The 6000-nt window shown below is 44.4% G+C and overlaps 1 long non-coding RNA gene across 1 annotated transcript; it reads right to left on the reverse strand.

The window, feature by feature from the left end:
* Positions 1 to 21: 21 nt before the first annotated feature.
* Positions 22 to 4519, reverse strand: LOC309377068. The gene is made up of 4 exons (XR_014171424.1): positions 3830 to 4519; positions 2346 to 2470; positions 1841 to 1954; positions 22 to 530 (listed from the first exon to the last, which is right to left on the reverse strand). It is a non-coding gene; the product is annotated as an uncharacterized lncRNA (long non-coding RNA).
* Between the last annotated feature and the right edge of the window lie 1481 nt (positions 4520 to 6000).

Consider the following 6000-nt stretch of genomic DNA (forward strand, 5'->3'; position numbering starts at 1 on the left):
TTTTAGTTTACGTGACATGTTTTATTGTCTGATTTTCCTCTAAGAATAGCAGGGTTTCATGAAAATCGGTCAAATCTTGAATTTACACAAACATTTTCACCTGTATTTTTTACCTCATAGCATGAAGGGCGAGTAGAATTATAGCAACAACAAAAGCCAATTCTATTCATGGAAATGCATGCCTCTCACCTCCAGATTTCTTTTTATTTGTTTTTACTGAAGAAATATAAAAAAACAATTTCCTCTGGACAGACACATGGTCAGGTCCAGGGAAGGTTGCATGGATATAAGAATGAAACTCTTCTTCAGTGCTAATTCACTGCATGTGGTTCATTAATGGAGGATCTTCATCAACAGGAGCCCACAGAGTGTCAGGGAGATGACTGGAGCTGCCTCAGAGGCCTTGTTACATTCAACCTTTATAAGAAGTCCCACATTTTCAAAAACCTTCCCTATGTCTTTGGTTGCATTTCTGCATCCTGCCTCTGTAAGGCATAATTTCCTGAATGTTGTGATGTTGATGTTTGGTGCTGGATATAAAACAAAACAAAAGGAAAAATAAAGATGAGTGATAAGTTGTCACAGTTCACAGCCATTATTTCCCAAGAAAATTCACCCATCCAATTTCTATTTAGGTATGCTGGAGGTTCTCATTCCCGATTGTCACTTTCTGGGCTGATATGGAATTCAGAACCTATGGATCTTTGGGATGTTGTTTTTTTGCAGCAGTTTGCAGCTCAAAAACAGTACAAAATTCATACAAAAATGTGCATTTTAGGGTAAAAGGCAAACAAGAATGATGGTGCAACCTTAAAAAATGCTGAGTCTTTGGAACCCAAATTAGTGCTCTCTCTCTCACACACAGGAGCCACAGGAACCCTATTCAAGTGTTCATTTTGAATGTCTGAAAGATTAAATGGGAATTTGTGGTTTGAGCTCCTCTGGCTCAATGATACTATGCAAACTGGGTACGCTCCTTGGCCAAAAGCAGAATTGACATTAGTCTGAAGCAGGCTGCCTGACTAGTCGATTGGGGACTTAGTCCATCAAGGTGCCTGTTCATGTCTTGGAAACCTTACCCATGAATATGGCAGCCCGTTTCGGACCAGCACTCATCAGAGGACTTGGGCAGGGCACACAATCCTCCTTCACATGTTCAGACTGAATGCTCTGCTCTCCTTCCATGACATATTCACAAAGAAGGATCTCAACTTTGCAGCTGAGCACATGCTTTGAAGGCTTGTTGTTTAAAGGCTCTCGGGCTGTAGGGCTAGGTAAGAAAGCTGCCTGAGACCTCAAGAAGGGGCTTTCAGTCAGAGCAGACAGTTCCAGGTTGTGCCATATAAAGAGAGCTTCATATGTTTGTATGATTTGTGCAACTAGAATCATATAATCTTAGAGCTGGAAGGGAGCATAAGGCTCTTCTAGTCCAGGCTTCCTCAAACTCAGCCCTTCAAATGTTTTGAGACTGCAGTTCCCATCATCCCTGACCACTGGTCCTGCTATCATAGGAGTTGTAAGCCAAAAACATCTGGAGGGCCGAGTTTGAGGAAACCTGCTCTAGTCCAACCCCCTGCAATGCAGGAATCTCAGCTAAAGCGTCCATGACAGATGGCCATCCAACCTCTGCTTAAAAACCTCCAAGGAAGGAGAACCCACCACCTCTCGTGGGAGTCTGCTCCATTGCTGAACAGCTCTAACTGTCAGAAAGGTTTTCTGAATATTTAGTCGGAATCTCCTTTCCTGTAACTTGAAGCCACTGGTTTGAGTCCTACCCCCCAGAGCAGGAGAAAACAAACACGCTCCCTCCTCCACATGACAGCCCTTAATCCTCACTCACGTGAAGGTGCATACAAATAAGTGGCACAGGTATCTTCTCCAGCAGGGCAATCCACTTTATCACTGGAACATGTTTTCCCAATGGCACTGCAAACTTCACACTGCAAGGAGGCACCTGGAAGAGAAATTATGTTCAAATGTCTGTGTTATTTATTTGGGGAATAGAAGTAAATCCCACCTGTGTGGATAATGAGAATACCCTTGGAATTTTACTTTACCCACTGTGGAACAGGCCTTCAATTGCTCCTTATCAAAATATGAATGGCGCAGGAAGTCAGGAAGATCTCCTTTGCCTTAGATGGCCTTGAGTCCTTCCAGTTCAAAACATGCCTTTGTCAAGACAAGCTACCCCTGCTTGAAGAAGTTATACTTTATTTTTTCCTCATGTGAGAAAATGAGGGCTGCCAGCTTTGAATTTATCCCAAACTGCTAAGTCTTCCAGGGCAATTCCTCTCTGAGGTGTACGAAGGAAATTCACTAATAATAATAAACTAGCAAGTCCTCACCTGTAGTGAGAAGCAGAGAGCAGAAGAGGAGTCCCAGGAGAGGCTTCATGGTGAAGGATGTACGCAGTCCAAGCCTCATGCAAGATGTCCCTCGTTGATGAAGCAGATTTTCTGGGCTGAAGGATCTGCACAAATATTCAGAGAAGCAGCATGTAACAACTTCCCAAGGGGAATTCATGCGAGTTTCTAAAATGCCAAGATACTTTTGAGGTGATGGAATCAGGGCTGCCCAACTGGTGTTGCCCCCCCCCCTTTAAGCTGTAAAAGCATCAACATGGTGCAGGAATGATGCATGTCATTTCCTAGTAGAACTAAGGAATGGACAGTGATGAAGACTTACTCTTGAAGCAAGTAATAAAACCAGTGGTTGCTGGTGCTCATTGGGATTGGTGGGAAGGACAGAAGGGAAACTAGCAGAAGGTGGGGGTCAGAGATAAATACAGGAATAGACATCTCCTAACTGGGTGTAAGAAGGCTGGAAGGTGGCTTCGTCTTAATGGATCAGCTTCTACTGAAAAAACATTTGCAGGTGAAGGTTGCTAAGTATTGGAGCCTCAGCTTCAGGATCTGTCCTTCCAGTGAGCACTCAGGGCTGATTTCCTTCAGAATGGATAGGTTTGATCTTCTTGCAGTCCATGGGACTCTCAAGAGTCTTCTCCAACACCATAATTCAAAAGCATCAATTCTTCGGCGATCAGCCTTCTTTATGGTCCAGCTCTTACTTCCATACATCACTACTGGGAAAACCATGGCTTTCACTATACGGACCTTTGTTGGCAAGGTGATGTCTCTGCTTTTTAGGATGCTGTCTAGAAAAATGTTGTTTTAAAATGGAAAAAAAAAATAGCAGGCAGACTAATTTCTGAACAAGAAAAGGGAAGAATTGTACTCAGGAACCAGCAAGGCTCATTGCAAACTGAAATGGTATGTGTCTCCACATAGGCTGAGGAAAATTTAAACAGTTTGTGATAGAAAGTGTTGGAGATGCGGAAATGAAATATATTTGCTTGTGGGTCTGTCCAATAATTCAATTATTTTGGAGAGAGGTAGCAGAGATAATATCATTCATAGCACATTACACTTTGCCACTGGACCACCAGATAATTTTAATAAGGTATTCAGACCCACAAATGAGCTGTAGGAATTAATGGAATAGTAACTTGCATACTTTTTGTGCAAAAATAGAAAAACAGATGATCACCAACAGCAGAATAGCAATGAACAAACATTTGGAAGGTAGCCGTGATGAAAGAAGGTGGACCACAAAGAGAAAATATTAAAGATAAGTGGAGTCCACTTATTGAATTTATGAAATATAAATATCATCTGAATATGGATGAAACAAATAGTTTTTTTAATGTAATGCAACATTAAGTATAATATGATTATAATGTTTATTACATGTAGAATGTTGCTGTTTCACATAATTATATATGAGATTCAATCAAGCTTGTTTTAAAATAGGGGAGGATGGTAGGACTTACCACAATCTTGCAAGGACTTCTGGTGGGGGGTTTGGCATTGGAAGGCACACGGGATGCCCTTCTTTAACTGCCTAATGTAATTTTGTCAGGTATGGAGCTCAGAAACCCACCTTTATAAAGGGCTCTGTGTGAAACAGGAACCGTCCTCTTCTCTTATCCATTCCATGCCTATTAATTATCCTAATATATTATTATACCTATTAATTATCCTTATCCAGGTGCCTCGGAATGACAACTCAGAATGACAAGTGCTCTTGTGCTCAGGTCCTGGTTTCATGTATCCAGCCAGCTGCTGCAAGGACTGGAATCTGGACTAAGATGGACCTTTGGTTTGATCCAGAAAGGCTATTATTGTGTTTTTATGCTAGGAGGGCTGTGGGGCAGGGTGACGAGAATGCCACAGAGTGGATCCTATTCATGTGGGGAAGGGGATGACTGCATAGATTTCTAAAGTGGGGTGTGTGCTTTGGTGCCAGCCCACAACATTCCAGTAGACTGTGTATGCCAACCTGCCAAATTCTTTTCAGTGTGCTTCACCCTTTTCCAAACCCTCCTCTGTAGCTTTTCAGATCATGCAGATAAAAGGAGGCAGGAGACAAGAGGAAGACAGTTTAGATTTGCAACAGGGGTCTGAGGGAGGTCACAGCTCAGAGGAAGATGAGCAGAGAAGTTAGGAAATAATGGGAGAGGAGAAGGAGGAGGAGGAAGCACGGGGGGGGGGCAGTTGACGGATACAGTGTCTTTAGAAAACAATCCAGACCGCCCCCCCCTCCCAGAACCCGGTAAGTCTTGAAAGTAGGAGAGCAAAGAGCTCAAGGACAGAGGGCACTTATCAGCACCCATAGGAGAGATGATGCAATTGATGAATGAGGAAGATGAGGGGGCGGAATTCACTCGGAACAATGCTATTATCCAAGAGGCTGGGTTCTATAGCCTCTCTCTGTAAATACTGAATAAAAGGCAGATGATAAGAAACATTCCCTTGTCTTTGTACGTTCCTGGGCAAGCAGCTGGGAATCACTGGCAGCAGCCTGACAGTCAGGTGTGCTCTCGTGTGTGTGTGTGTATGATGATGTATCACTTCCAGGCCCTTTTGCACCTGGTAATTCAAGGACAGTCCTATCTTTTGCCCCAGATCATTCTTGCTCAAATATATCACCAGGGCCAGTTGACACCATTTGACACAAAGTGGAGTGGGCAGCACAGTTGATTCTAAAGCACACATTCCCACATCTCAGCCTGTTCCACACCAATCTAATCCCACAATACCCAGCTGCATCATGGTGATGAAATGCCATCTGCTCATGTGTACCCAGAAGGGAAGGGAATGGGCACAGAGAGTAAACCTGGTGGGGACTGGCATCTGGCATAGCCTCTACTCCTTTATGAGGGGAGGAGTTGTGAGTGGGAGCTGGTTCCCGTGTCAGCAGGGGGGCGTATTTGGCCCCCTGCGTCAGATTCCCAGCTGCTGCGCCATGCCCATCAGCCAGCCAATAGAGCTGGCTTGGTGGGTGGGGTTTAGCCGCATTCAAGCGGCCGCGGCAGCACCATGCCCTCATTCAGCTGCCTGGAGTCGTTGGATCACCCGCCCACCCTCCCTTTAGGTCATATTTATGCTTTTGACCTTGCTATGGACTTTGGTTGGTTGCCTTGGTTGCCCAGGGTAGGAATTTTTATCCATTTGGCTAATTGGCACCAACCTCTTGCTTTTTCACCTACCTCGTAGCAAATCGTCACAACTTTTTGGGCATTGGCGGTTAGGCATTGGAATATGTGCCGTGTGTTGGAGGGCAGGTTGTGGCCATCACCTACCCCTCCCCTTGTTGGTTTTCCGTTAAAGGAATCCAGCGGTCGTGGATCCTGTCCGATACCCTGCTGGTGGCTAGGGCCATGACACGACCCCCGGTGACATCAGGGGAAGCTTCCAGTTGTATCTGCATCAAGAAGCTCCTCCAACTGGTTGTTAACCTTTTGGATGACTCCCCATGTTTGTTTGACCCAATGCCTAAGCCAATACCACTTACATGCTGTAACCAATAAAGTTGTGGTCCTCTTTAGCCCATTAACCTAAATACGTCCATGTGTTTTATTTATCCCTAAGCAGGTGGCGGGTCCTCAACTCACAAATGCTTGCTGTAGAGAGTATCCATTTGGATAGCACAGAAAGCAAA

This window comes from Podarcis melisellensis (assembly GCF_964234715.1).
Source record: "Podarcis melisellensis genome assembly, chromosome: 8".
Lineage (NCBI taxonomy): Eukaryota > Metazoa > Chordata > Lepidosauria > Squamata > Lacertidae > Podarcis > Podarcis melisellensis.